Source organism: Haliotis asinina, chromosome 12 (assembly GCF_037392515.1).
Source record: "Haliotis asinina isolate JCU_RB_2024 chromosome 12, JCU_Hal_asi_v2, whole genome shotgun sequence".
Lineage (NCBI taxonomy): Eukaryota > Metazoa > Mollusca > Gastropoda > Lepetellida > Haliotidae > Haliotis > Haliotis asinina.
The window spans coordinates 56,800,033-56,815,109 of record NC_090291.1 but is presented as its reverse complement, the minus strand read 5'-3'; positions in this window follow the sequence as shown (position 1 = coordinate 56,815,109).

Below are 15,077 nucleotides of genomic sequence, written 5' to 3'. Positions count from 1 at the left end.
TCCAGAGGATCGATTTTATTAACGAACAGCTCAAGCGTGAAAACCATGCCATTAAAACATTCTACGATGTCGATGAAGCAATGAAAGAATACTACCTACTAACTGGTAAACAATTGGAACCGCTAAATAAACCCACACTCGCTCAGTACTACACACCATCCAAGGGACAAATGAATCGTGAACTGGGCTTCATAGTGTTGGGTATAGCAGCTACTGCGTTGGTTGCGAAGCAATTAAACTAAAATACCTATATAAGTAAACATGAGACCCGCTCCATACCGATGCGAATATATACTTATGGGGAAGACCGAGGCCTGTGGTAGGAAATGCAGGAATCAGGGGTTCTGTTGTTTCCATATGGGAAGTCCTAACTACACGTGTTCTGTGTGTGGTATCGGGGTTAAAGGGCACTACTGTTTATGTAAAGCTCACGGAGCGAACGTAGTCAGACATCAACTCATATACGAGAATAAAAAAGGCTACATAAAAGAACGTAGGCGACTGCTCAAGATAGCCACTTAAGAGTTACCTCCCCTTACTGTGAACCAATTAGAGATTATACACACCTACGTATAGCTATGTCTGCGGAAAGTGTGATCGCATCTCTAGTTAAAAACATATTCAAATATGAACTGGCTTTATGGGGAAGCTTCAGATTTAAGATAATATTGGACGTGGTATGGATTAAAGAGGGTTTTAAGTATACTCACCCCTTCGAATGGGAGCGGGATATCGCGACTCAATACCATATAGAACGTTTTTCAAGTCTAAGTGAATACTATAACCAAGGCGAGTGCTGGATTGAAACAGCCACACTATATATTTTACCAGGTACGTGGGACGATTTGACAGAATTACTAGAATTGGACCCGGCTGCCCGAGTTTGGCCTCTTCTGGATTGAAATATTTTTTAATAAGGTTACTGTGAACCAATTAGACATTAGTTCTCTTAGGTGTAAACACGATGTCTACTGTAAGCGAGCTCAAGAGGGTCGCAAAACAGAGAGGTGTTATCGGGTATTCTAGAATGCGGAAGTCAGCATTGTTGAGATTACTAGGTTTAGAAGCCCCTCCTACGGTAAAACAATTAAAAGCTCAAGCGAAACAGCTTGGGCACACGGGTTATTCAAACCTGGGGAGAGCCGGGTTAACCGCATTGTTATCACATGCCCCCGTAGCAAAACCTCCCACTGTAAAACAACTGAAAGCCGAGGCACACGATTTGGGTTTAGGCGGGTATTCCCGTATGAGAAAACCACAGCTTGTAGAATTATTACGACAGAATAGAGCTATTGACCTACAGTTCGTGCGCACTGAGCGCGCTGTAGGTAACTATTTGAGAGGTTGGCGCATGCACGTTGATAGAAACATAGACATTACAGATATCAAGCCTCTGATAGCTGATAAGGTCAACCAGGAACTAAATAACCTAGGAAGTATCAAGTTTCAGATCACAGTGAAAATGTCACTCGATAAGCAGGTTGGGAGTACCACTGAATATGTTCAGCCTTACTTCCGAGGTCAACAAGAGGTCGTCACACATGCAGAGACCATTGACGCATCAATCGATACAAGTTTTCAGCAGATACGAGAATACCTAGAACGCTACACACACTTGGGATCCGGGTGGGCTGTAGATAAAATCGATAATGTCTATCTAGACATAGCTAACTACGTGCCGTTCAGAGGCGGGTCATACCTAGCCTTGCCTCCCTACTATAGGAACAAACATGCCATAGTAAACGTTAAGAATAGAGGAAACGATTGCCTTAGGTTAGCTATCAGGTCAGCCTTATTTCCAGCTGGCAAGAATTCAGATAGGCTTTCTAGCTATCCCCAAGATGATGGGCTTAATTGGGATGGTATAGATGAACCCACCCCAATATCCCAGATCACTAAAGTAGAAAAACAGAACAATCTGGCTATAAATGTCTTTGGGCACGAAGGCAACACAACAATAGTACACAGGGTCAGCCCGGTGAAGGATCGTCAAGTTATCAATATATTCATGATCCAGCGAGGTGAAAAGTATCACTACACATGGATAAAACATCTCAGCCGGTTGTTGCACGACCAATCGGCACACAGAGAAAAGACCCACTTCTGTGAACGATGCCTACACGGTTTCAGTCGAGCTGATTTATTAGAATCCCACCGGGATGATTGTCAAGGTGTGGGGCAGACGGCCATACGAGTCGACATGCCTAAGGAAGGTGAAAATATCCTAAAATTCAGTAACCACAAGAACCAAATGTCTGTACCTTATATTATATACGCCGACTTCGAAGCCTTAATTGTGGGTGGGGATTCCCCCACACCCCCTAGTGGGGGTAGCTTCACCCACAAGACACAAGAGCATAAAGCCTGTTCGTTTGGATACATTGTCGTCCGTTGTGACAGGGAAACGAAAGCCCCGGTAGTGTATAGGGGGCCTGACGCGGCTGAAAGGTTTCTAAAGTGTTTGCAGGAGGAAGAAAAAATTATTAGGAATACATTGTATAGAATCGCTCCCATGCGTATGACCCGAGCCGACAGGCTAGCTCACGCTAGTAGCACTAACTGTCACGTGTGTGAATCACCACTTAACGGTGATTCGGTGAGAGATCACTGTCACATAACTGGTAAGTATAGAGGCGCCGCTCACAACGCGTGCAACCTCAAGCTTAAAATCAACCCTAAGACAATAAACATCCCCGTTGTCTTTCACAACTTGAGAGGGTACGACTCACACTTGATCATGCAGGCCATCGCGAAAATCGATGGTAATATAACGTGCATCCCCAACAACATGGAGAGATACATCTCCTTCAGCTTAAACGGACTTAGGTTCATTGACTCGTTTCAGTTCCTCCTGTCGTCACTCGACAGTCTGGTCAAGGCCAACAATACCTTCCCTATCACCGATCGATACACAGACGCCGAGACTAGACCCCTGCTTATGAGGAAGGGTGTGTACCCCTATGAGTACATAGATAGTTGGGCCAAGTTCACCGAGACCAGACTACCCCCTATTGACTGCTTTTATAGCAAGCTGAATGAGGCGTCCGTCTCACGAGATGATTACTCGCACGCGACTAACGTATGGAATAAACTGGGTTGTAAGAACCTGGGTGATTATCACGACCTGTACTTGAGGACAGATGTACTGCTGTTAGCTGACGTGTTTGAAACGTTTCGACGGACCTGTTTAAAGCAGTATAAACTCGACCCCGCATGGTATTACACCAGCCCAGGTCTGTCGTGGGACGCCTTGCTTAAAAAGACCGGAGTTAATTTGGAATTGCTCACAGATTACGACATGCACCTATTCATTGAGAAAGGCTTGCGAGGTGGGATTTCCATGGCATCCAAACGATACGCGAAAGCAAATAATCAATACGTGAAAGGTTACGATCCTAACAAACCAACCAATCACATTCTATACCTCGACGCAAACAACCTGTACGGCTGGGCCATGAGTCAGTATCTACCTACAGGGGGATTCGAATGGGTACCCCACGTTGATGTTATGGGGGTTGCACCAGATTCGAACAAAGGGTATATCCTCGAAGTTGACTTAGAGTATCCCAAGGAATTACACACATCGCACAACAGCTATCCCCTTGCACCCGAACGTATGAGGGTTAACACAGACTGGATGTCTGAGTACCAACATAACTTGTCAGGTGGTCGTGTGACAGACGTTGAAAAACTCGTGCCTAACTTAATGAATAAGACCAAGTACATCGTTCACTATCGCAACCTACAGCTGTACCTGTCGTTGGGTATGAGGCTGACCAAAATACACAGGGTGCTCATGTTCGACCAGAGCCCATGGATGGAGCCCTACATCAGAATGAACACAGACCTACGAAAAAAAGCCACCAGTGATTTTGAGAAAAATCTCTACAAGCTCATGAACAACTCGGTGTTTGGTAAGACTATGGAGAACCTGAGGAAACGCGTGACCGTGAAGCTGGTTAGATCTAGTGAGGAAGACAAGCTCAGGAAATTGATAGCCAATCCGGCATTCAACCGTAGTAAGATATTCACAGACAACCTGGTTGCCCTACACATGAAGAAAAGCCACATAAAATTCAACCGGCCTGTTTACGTGGGGATGAGCATCCTCGATTTATCCAAACACCTGATGTACGACGAGCTCAAGAAACAGTACGGCGACAGGTGTGAAGTGCTGTACACTGACACGGATTCCCTGCTGATGGAGATTCGAACCGAGGACGTGTACGAGGACATGAAGAAACACCTCGATTTATACGACACCAGCGACTACCCTAAGACCCATACCCTACACAGTACGGTAAATAAAAAGGTCCTAGGTAAGATGAAGGACGAGTGTGCTGGCACGCCCATAGCCGAGTACATAGGTTTGAGACCTAAGATGTACTCCATACTGAAAGCCGACAATAGTGAGATCCGGAAGGCTAAGGGGGTTAAGAAGTATGTGGTGAAACAACACATCAAACACGCCAGATTCAAGGAAGCCCTGTTCAAGACCCGTACCTTTAGACATAAAATGAACACACTTAGAAGTGATGGACATAAGATATACGGACTGACTATAAACAAGACGTCCCTGTCGCCTATGGACACGAAACGTTGGATAGCTATTGATGGTATAAACACATACGCGTATGGACATGAAAAAATTTGAGGCTATTTACTACAGCCCGCGTGGGTACTGGAAAGGAGCTAGCGCAGTAGATAAGCTAGCTAAACTAGCGCGAGTACCCCCGGAGGAAGCCAAAGCGTGGCTTGAAAAACAAGCCCTGTGGCAGATCTATTTGCCGGCACCACGCTACGTGCCTAGAAGGAGGTTCGGTATTAACATACCTAATAGCGTTCACCAGGCAGACCTACTGTTCCTACCCCACGACAAGAGGTACAAGTATGCCTTAACCGTAGTGGACGTAGCCAGTCGTTACAAGGAAGCCGAACCCTTGACCACGAAAGATTCGGCCCAGGTAGCCAGAGGATTCGAACGCATATACAAACGCAGTCCGCTGACGTGGCCAACAGAGCTGCAAGTTGACCCCGGACGGGAGTTCATGGGTGCCGTGTCACAACTGCTAGCCAAACACGATACAAAGGTCAGGCGTGGCACGGCCGGAGCCCATCGCAGCCAAGCCATAGTTGAGAGATTTAATAGGACTTTGGCTGAGCGCTTGTTCGGCTATCAGTATGCTAGGGAGATGACCACCCCTGGAAAACGATCGACTGAATGGGTCACGAGGTTACCCAAGGTGGTGTCGGCAATCAACCATGAAGTCACCCGTCTCACCGGTAAGAAACCGGCAGACGCTATCAAACTAAAATCAATAGTTGCAGAGTCGGCCGCTCCATTGCGTGGGAAGGAGAAACAGATACCAGATAGGGCCCTAGTGAGGTATCTATACCAGCCGGGGGAACACGAGGGCGATAGCCGTAAGCGAGCCACCGATCCTATATGGTCAGTCAAAACTTACAACATAGATAAAGTGGATATGAAAGCCGACGAACCTAACTTGTACTACTTGAGGGATGGGCCGGGTAGGGGATTTGTAAGAGAAGAATTATTGATCGTACCGTACGGCACAGTGTTACCTCCTACCAAGGCACAGTAATTACCGCCAACTTTTTTATAGTAGGGGTAATAGTAGCAAGATCTAATGGTCCAACCAAAGCCTTATTTAGTAAATAAGGCGTTGTAGAGGCATTTCTTGAAAGTGAGCCAGAACCCCCATTCCCTATACTACTGTGTTTGTGATTGATGAAATGTATGAATAAATGAACGAATGTAGGATCATATGGCCAGCCGTAAATATTTTTTTCAAATTTGTCCCTTTGTCCCCTCGCAATTGTTTTGCTAATCATTTTTAAATTGGCACAAGTGAAGTGTGGTACCATGTCGATGTTTTAGGGGGCTGAAATAAGCAGTTTAACTTTTTGTCGGGCTGGCGGTACCTCCCTGGGATGACGTAGGCCGAGTTATGAGGTGCCCTGTAATTTTCCGAGCCCGTTGCAAAGCATGTTAGCAGACGTTTATGGTCTATTGCACACAGCAGACCGCAGAAAACGTCCACTGTCACTGGCGGTGACATGCATATTACAATAACTCAGAGAAATAAAACCCTGGACATCCCATTGTCTACTTGCATTTAAATACATCTTGAACTACAACCATTATGTTGGTGAATTGAGCACGATATGTCCAGGTCATAATGCATGTTACACGCAGGACATATTCTTAGGTCACAGACACCGTCGTTTGTTTTCTGCCATAGATTAATCGAAATTAGGCTTAGAAGTTATGGAATACGGCATCTTTGAAAAGAAACGAGGACGCTCGCTTAACTATAATAGTTCAGGGCGAAAGTGTGCTTTATTACACTATACATGGTGGTAGAGCGAACTGTACTTCTTAATCAGGTAAGATTTGTTATTTGGAAAAGAACTTATTTGAGCTGATATATATCCTCTCATGGAACATTTGACTTGCTGGTGTGTGTGTGTGTGTGTGTGTGTGTGTGTGTGTGAGAGAGAGAGAGAGAGAGAGAGAGAGAGAGAGAGAGAGAGAGAGAGTGAGTAGTATAAACAACGGTGGTACGGGACCTGCCCCTATACCCATGATATAAAAACCTATCCTTCCCTTACTCATCTTAATTTATAAACCACACAGAACGACCACTTTTCATCTCCCATGTAAAGTTTTCGATTAGTGATAAAAATGCACTATGATCACCCCTATAACCCATGATACAATAACCTATATTTCCCTCATTCATCTTAATTTATAAATCCCACTTTTTATCCCCCCTGTAAAAAAGTACCCAACAGTCTTCCTAGTGAGAGGAAGACTGTTTGGGGTACGGGACTAGTTCCAACTTGAAACATTGACTTCAGTGTCCTTCTCTTCTGTTTCATCATTTAGTAATTCATCTAAAGTAGCTTTATGTTTATCTTCAACCTTTTCTACAATTGCAGTTTGTAATTTAACACCAAGTGAAGTAACAATACTACTAAGAATAAAGAACTAACATCAACAGCCCCTGAATATTTTTATCCTTTAACAAGAAGTCTATGAACATTATTCTGATCAGTGTCTCTCCCATATTCCATTAATGGATAATAACCAGATATTTTCCCATTTATAACAATTGGCCTATTTTTATCGTATAATTTTACCCAGTCAGCAAATTGAGAAGAATTAGGTATTTCATGTATTTTAATTTTTAGCATAAGAGGGTGTCATCTTTTACATTGTTAACAGTTGTTTGACTTTGTGTGAAAAGTTGACCATTATAAATATTTATTCCATTCTGTCATAAAACAGTATCTTTTTCTTTGTGTGGAAAATATAAAGCTTTATCTATCACATTTTTGTAATTTGTTTTTTGACTGCCCTAGAAAGATATGAACTAGCTCTAAATAATGAAGACTCCCGTGGATTTTCATCTGAATCTGGTATTGTGCGGGTTTTGTTATTGAAATAGTCAAACCATAAGGCCTGTTATTTTTAGGTAAAATTCTGTTCGCTTGAATTTCACTTTTGAACCTGAGTCAAAGCAGTTTCTTTTTAAAACATATTTTTACATAACTTGTGTCATTTCCTGTCCCAATCAAACATTAAAGGTCACACATGCAACGTAAAACACAACTTTGCAGATTCTGATACCTTTCGGTATGCACTTACCGAAACAAATCATAAAAAATTCCAATTCAACCCATAAAGTTGAAAAAAACGCTATGACAATCGCCCCCGAAATCGGAGTTCAAACGTTTCACTAAATTCCCCCCACGCTTGGGGGGGGGGATTGGTTTTAACAGCTGTGCTGCGCTGCGCCCATAACACATGCGCAGTGAATAGGTTCGCGGAGCTTGAAAGAGTGTGCATGGCCAGCGTCTGAGGTCGTGAGCAGTAGTCTAATCTTGGTTGTGTACACAAACAAGTAAATAATCTACTTGTTACATAAAAAAAACTTGTTAATTTTAGTAAGCAGTCTCTGCCACAGAGAATGCTCAGTGTCTGGTTTATTCACACCTATATGTCTGTCTGCCTGTCTGCTAAAGACAACATGCAATACACAGCTTCAATCATTGACCACGTGCAATTTGAACTTAACACCTATCAGACTACATGTATACGACATAAAGAAAATAAGTTGATTTATGACTCGTGCACCCGAGTCCCGTCTCTGCCACATTATGTAATTAGGCACGTGTGATACACATGACATGTTTTTATGTCTGTGGGTTGGGTTGTCTACATTCATTTTTTTCGAATGACTGGATCTGACGGAAACTGGTGCCAACTCTTGTCAGTTTCAATCCCTGCTTTGTACTTGGGCGAATGACAGATTCCAGCCACGCAGTAGTTTACCATCTCTACTGACATGATTTTTAATTGGATCGAGCGCAAATTCAGACAACATGTATTTTCCAAACCCAACATCTCTATATACATTCTTCATGGATAACGACTTCTTTTAGTGTATATGATTTTGTTTGACAACAATATATCAAGTACACAAAAAGAAGTTGTTATCCATAAAGAATCTTACTTTCTTGTGACTGGCTATACTTCTAAAATGACCATCAAACAGATCATCTTTCTGTACACACAATGAACCCTCAGCATATCAGCAAATGAAACAGCCAATCAGAAGCCGTCGTTACACTTGAGTGCATATCCACCTGCTATGACTGGGTTCGGAAGTAAGCCCAAGTGCAAACTATTGCACTTTTGAATCGCGAGTGTACGCTTATAATTTTGTTTATTTGTTTGTTTTTTTAAAGCAGCAATGTATATTATATGTCATGAATAAGTGATAAATGTGTTTTAATTATGTTTGATTTTTGGTTGCATATGACCTTTACACAAGTTAGGTAAATTATTATTTTCAATTGCTTTTTCACAAGCAGTAACAAAATCGTCCACATATGTTGTCATGATATACTAATTAAAACATAAAAGTCTAAATGTGAATTTCTATGTTACAAACAATGCACAGCTGAACTGTCCTTAACAATCATGCACCGAGAACTGTAAGTTTAATTTAACAGGTACAGTGTCAGATTACACAATCAATCATTTAGAGAATTGTTTCACGTACAGTATAATCACTGTGCAGTATGCTTACAGTGAATAAATTGAAGAAACAAGCATGTGCACGTGGCCTTATTAGTTATTTTGTTAGTTTAATGTATCAGAAAACACCTACTGTGCGAGCTTATAAAACAAGCTCGAGAGTGTGGAATACAAGGGTATTCTCGTATGAGGAAATCTGAGCTTATTGAATTACTACAAGAACAAAAACCTATAGAATTACAATTCACGCCTACTGAGCATACTGTAGGTAAATATTTGAGAGGTTGGAAGATGGAAGTTCAAAGAAACATAGACGTTGAAGATATAAAGCAATTGGTATTTGATAAAGTAAACACAGAAATGAAAGATTTAAAAGGTTTTAAATTTCAACTCACATTAAAGATGGCACTAGAGAAACAACAGACAAATGTGTTATGGTTAAGATCTTACCATGACAAAAGATGTAAGAAATCCCCTTGTAAACCTGCAAAACAGAACAAAGACAAGTCATAAACGTTCAAATTAAGTATTATTATGCAACGAGAGCAAGGTATACAAGGTCACATGTCAATTTCACAATTCAAGTACAATTCAAGAGAGACAAGATCTATGGCAATGGGTCACAAAATACAATATAGCAAACTCACCAAAGTCTTAGTGTGAGAGAGAATCAACTATGCAGAATGCAAACACAGCGATCGGTCTGACAGCGGATGATGTAGATAAGGCGTTGACATGTGCTGATGATGACGATGATGTAACTCCAGTGATCTGTCCGTCTGTGTATCACAACACGGCAACTAGCCTTTATACATACTATCAGTCATTTTACAAAAGTACGAGCACTTACTGCCATCGCCAACACTGTAGAATGCCCTCGAAACAGTCTCCACTGTACACTGTACTGTAAACACATAGAAAACTAAGAGCAGATAAATTCAGGAGAACCAGAATGCTAAATGTGCTGACCATCTATTAAAGGAAATGTGACCCATCATAATTATTATTCAAAACACACTAAATGTTGTGACCCAATAATAATTATTGCTGAATTTATAACAAAATATACAGAAAATACACACTCGTAACAAATGAAGAAAGTGAATACACCAATGTTTATTTCAGTGGTAATCAAGAAGTTACAACCGAATCTGACACTATCAACTCTTCTATAGACAGATCATTTGAAAAACTTCGAGAAACACTAGAATGTTACACTATTACGGTTAATGATTTACGGTGACAACAATGTAAAAAATCCCCTTGTGAACCAGCAAAACAGAACAAAGACAAGTTTAAAATATTCAGATATTACTATTATCCAACGAGAGCAAGGTATACAAAGTCACAAGTCAATATAACAATACAGATTTAGACAAAATCTAAGGCAGTGGGTCACAAAATACAATATAGCAAACTCACCAAAGTCTTGGTGTGAGAGAGAATCAGCTATGGCAGAATGTCAACACAGCAATTGGTGTGACAATGGATACTGTAGATTCAGGCGTTGGTGCGTTTTGATGTTCAAGCATGGCAGAGATGTAGCTCCAGCAAATATGAATGAATGTGAGTGTCGCTCTCCACACGGCAACCAGCCTTTATATATATTTACTAAGTCATTCCCGAAAGTTCGGGCACAAACGAACATCGTCAACACTGCAGAATGCCCTAGAATAAGTCTCCCAGAAGTAGACACATAGAAAACTAGGAGCAGATAAATTCTGGAAAACCAGAATGCTAAAAGTGTTGACCAGCTATTAAAACGAAATGTGACCCATCATATTTAATATTCAAAACACTAAATGTTGTGACCCAATAATAATTATTACTGAATTAATAACAAAATATACAGAAAATACACACTTATAACAACACTAATAGGGGGTGTGGTTGGGTTGTTGATAAGATTAACATGATTTATCTGGATATAGCAAACTATGTACTGTTGAGAGGTGGAATGTACTTACCCCTGCCTGAGTATTTTAAGAACAAGCTATGGTTAACGTTAAAAACCGTGGGAATATCAGTATGAGGATAGCAATAAGATCTGCCAAATTTCCAGCTGACAAAAACATTCTGATATACTTTCCTGTTATCCAGAAGATGATGGGATCAATTGGGAAGGTATAGATGAATCCATCCCCATCTCGCAGATCAATAAAATAGAAAAACAAAATCCAGACTTAACTATAAATGTATTCGGACATGAAGGTAAATATGTAGTAGTACACAGGATAAGTCCTTTAATGTATAAGGATGATCGTAAAATAATTAATATATTTATGGTACTACAAGGTGAGAAATATCACTATACATGGATAAAGAATTTTAGCAGACTTTTGTGTAATCAATCGAAACATGGGGGAAAGAAACACTTTCGTGAAAGGTGCCTTCACGGGTTTTCTAGGTCAGATCTACTCGATTCGCATAAGGATGATATTGCTTAGGTGTAGGGGAGACAGCCGTAAGAATACATATGCCGAAAGAACAACAATATCTTGGAATTTACCAACCAGAAAAATAAAATGCCAGTACCATACATTATCTATGCCAATTTCGAAGCTATCATTAAAGCAATCGATACAGTATCTCAATCCCCTGATCAGAGTTTCCCACAAAGAGTACTGAAACATGAGGCATGTGGATTCAGGTATGTGCTCGTTCGTTACGATTGACAAACTAACCCTGACGTTATTTATAGAGGCCCAGGTGCAGCTGAAGAATTTCTGAAATGTTTACAAAACATAGAGAAAAACATAACGAAAAACTCATACAACAAAACACCAATTCGTGTGACGCAAGCAGATCGGAAAACTCACAACCAATGTATGCATTGACATGTATGCTGTAAACTTCCGAATTTGAAATTAGTGCAAGATTGCTGTCACATTACTGCTAAATATGGCATCCGTGGCGAGCCACCTCCTCGTGGTGGGTGCTGGGTAATGCGAAGAGCTCGCCAAGCCCCCGTTGTGGACCGGGGGACATATTTGGTCCACCAATCTGTTTGCCGTGGGTTGCAGTCCTGTGTCGGCGGAGGACGGGATCCTGGTGGTTGAGGGCACTTGGAGCTTGGAACAGCGTTGCTTTGCTCAACACACCACTTTGGCCCTTACTTCACCTAGATGGGTGGTTCAATGTTCAATCAACTGGCTGGTCACGTCAAGCCCTGTGTTTGACTTTTTATGCTCATTACTTTACTTGTGGAACGATCTCTGTTGACAAAGTTTCAGATAATATATGACATACTTACCAAGAGCATATACCCAGAAGGCGGTGGCTCATGGGTCAATCTGGTTGATATAATTTCTGCTGGAGTATAACAAACCTGTATCCCTTTGGTGTAAGTTTGCTGGATTTCCGCTTACGAATGACATCGCCCTTGTTGGCGCTCCGTGGTTGGCGGGGAGCAGGTTTGCTGAACATATAACATTTCAATATTGGGAAACAAGATCCAAAAAAACCAAAATGGCAACTCTGATTCTGATATTGGATTCTTCTGACGACGAAATTGTCACGAAACATTTCTACTCGGAAAGAGATACTGGGCCTCCATACCTTGTCATGGAAGCTAAAGGCGAACGTGCTTTAGCTTCATATTTACCATTTCTTTTAGAAAAAGGACTTAAAGGGAAGGCTTGTGAGTTAACAAATGTTAAGAAATTGCATTCTGGAGCTCTTCTTATAGAATGTGTACGAAAAGCCCAAGGTATAAATTTGATGACATCAGTAAAGTTAGCAGATATCCCCGTAACACAAGACACTTAACTTCAGCAAAGGTATCATAAGAGACCGTGATCGTAGTCTTGCTGATGAATCCATTGAGGAAATTGTGTCAGAACTCCGAAGTTAAGGTGTGATTGACGCCACGCGATTTACATAGTGCAAAGATGGACGTGTGTATCCATCCAAGACATATCTCTTGACTTTTGATACCACGGCTCTACCCAATTCTATCAAAGTTGGCTGCTTTTCTATGCCTGTAGACCTCTACATCCCTCGAAGTACTCGTTGTTTTAAGTGTCAGAAATTTGGACATGGTCAGAATTCATGCAAAGGCAGAATCACTTGTGTCAGATGTGGTGAAATAGATCATGACGGAAATACTTGTACTCGTCCTTTAAAATGCTGTAACTGTGATGGAAACCATATGTCCTCCTCAACTGACTGTACTGAATTCAAATATCAGTCCCTTGTACAAAAAATTAAATGTGAGCAGAAAGTCAGTTACTTGGATGCAATGAAACAGGCAAAATCAGTTACTTCAGCCGACACAGCAGGGCAATCACATGCGTCCGTCACTAAAACCATAAGAACTGTCAACACGACATCTGTAGAGTGTCAAATGGATCTTACATGGACAAATGGTGAAACACCAAAAACCAGTTTCTAATCCAGAAAACACAGTTCCGGTTCCAAAATCAAGATCAGTATCTACCTCAACATCTGAAACCTCGGCGAAAGTCATCGAATAACATAAAAATGAAACTTCTAAAAAGAAAAATCAAACTGATCGAGTGTCAAAGGCACTGAAAAATCCCGTGCAACAGTACAACAAGTATGGGTTGCTCGAGGATATGGATACAGAGGTATCCCACCATGTGAACATTAATGACAATGCCAGTGGTCACTCGCCCAAAAAGAAACAAAGAGCACCGTCACCAGTTACTGCCCCTTAAATGACTAATACAGCCTTAATACAGTGGAATTGCAGGGGACTAAGGAGCAATTTTAGTGATTTACTGCTATTAGTGCAAGAGTTTACACCGTCAGCTATATGTTTACAGGAGACTTATCTAAAAGAAACTGGTACTTTTGACTTTCGTCAATTCAATGCATATTACACGTTTTCACCACCAGGAGTGAGAGAAAAAGGAGGACCTTCCATCCTTGTTAAACAGAATGTTATGCTCAAAACTAATCTCCAGGCTGTTGCACTGCGACTTACATTGCATGTTGCCTTTACAATATGCTCTCTATATATCCCACTGTCTTCCACTCTTCAAATAGCTGATATCCAAGCCCTTTACGATGAACTTCCTAAACCCAGTATTATTATGGGTGATCTAAATGCCCACTGCCCACTCTGGGGTGGTTCAACTACAAACACCAAAGATAAATTACTGGTGGATTTTATTTCAAATAACGATTATGCATTTTTAATGATGGTTCCAATAAATACTTACATCCTGGCACCGGAACATATTCAGCCATTGACATGTCAACTACTGATTCACACATACTAAACGCATTTCAATGGTCAGTCCATGATGACCTCTGTGGTAGTGACCATTTCCCAACACTGCTAACACCTGTAACCCCATCTGATGTTTCTCCATCATCGAGATGGAATTTCAAAAAGGCAAACTGGTCTTTATACGAAATGCTGTGTGTTGACAAACTTAAACTGGAAACTTTCCATAATGTTCCTGATGCCACAAAAAGTTTCTCTGATGAAGTAACTCTCATTGCTGACGAGTGTATGTATACCAAGGTCCTCTTCAATTCCACATATTTGAAACCCATGGTTTAACAATAAATGCAAACAAGCTAGAAAAGAACGGAAAAGGGCAGAGCGATATTTCCATAGACACCCCATAGTGCATAATTTGAATAAATTTTAAAATTTCAAATGCTAAAGCATGGCATATTTTTAACCAAAGTAAACGCCAACCTTGGCAAAATTATGTATCAAACATTAATTCGCGTACACCAATATCTAAGGTCTGGAATATGATCCAAAAGATCAAATGGAAGGGTTCCAAATGTAGCATTCACCATCTTAAAGACGGAAACCAGTTGTTAACTAGAAGAACCGAAATTGCAAATAAACTTGGTGAAACTTTAGCAAAGCATTCTTCTTTCTCTAATTATGGCCCTAAATTCCAAAAGTACCAAAAAACAGCAAGGAAAGAAATCTATTAATTTCACTTCAGATAATGGGGAAGATTACAATGAGATATTTTCTATTGATGAGCTCTCATACTGCTCTTGATCAGGCTCAAGACAT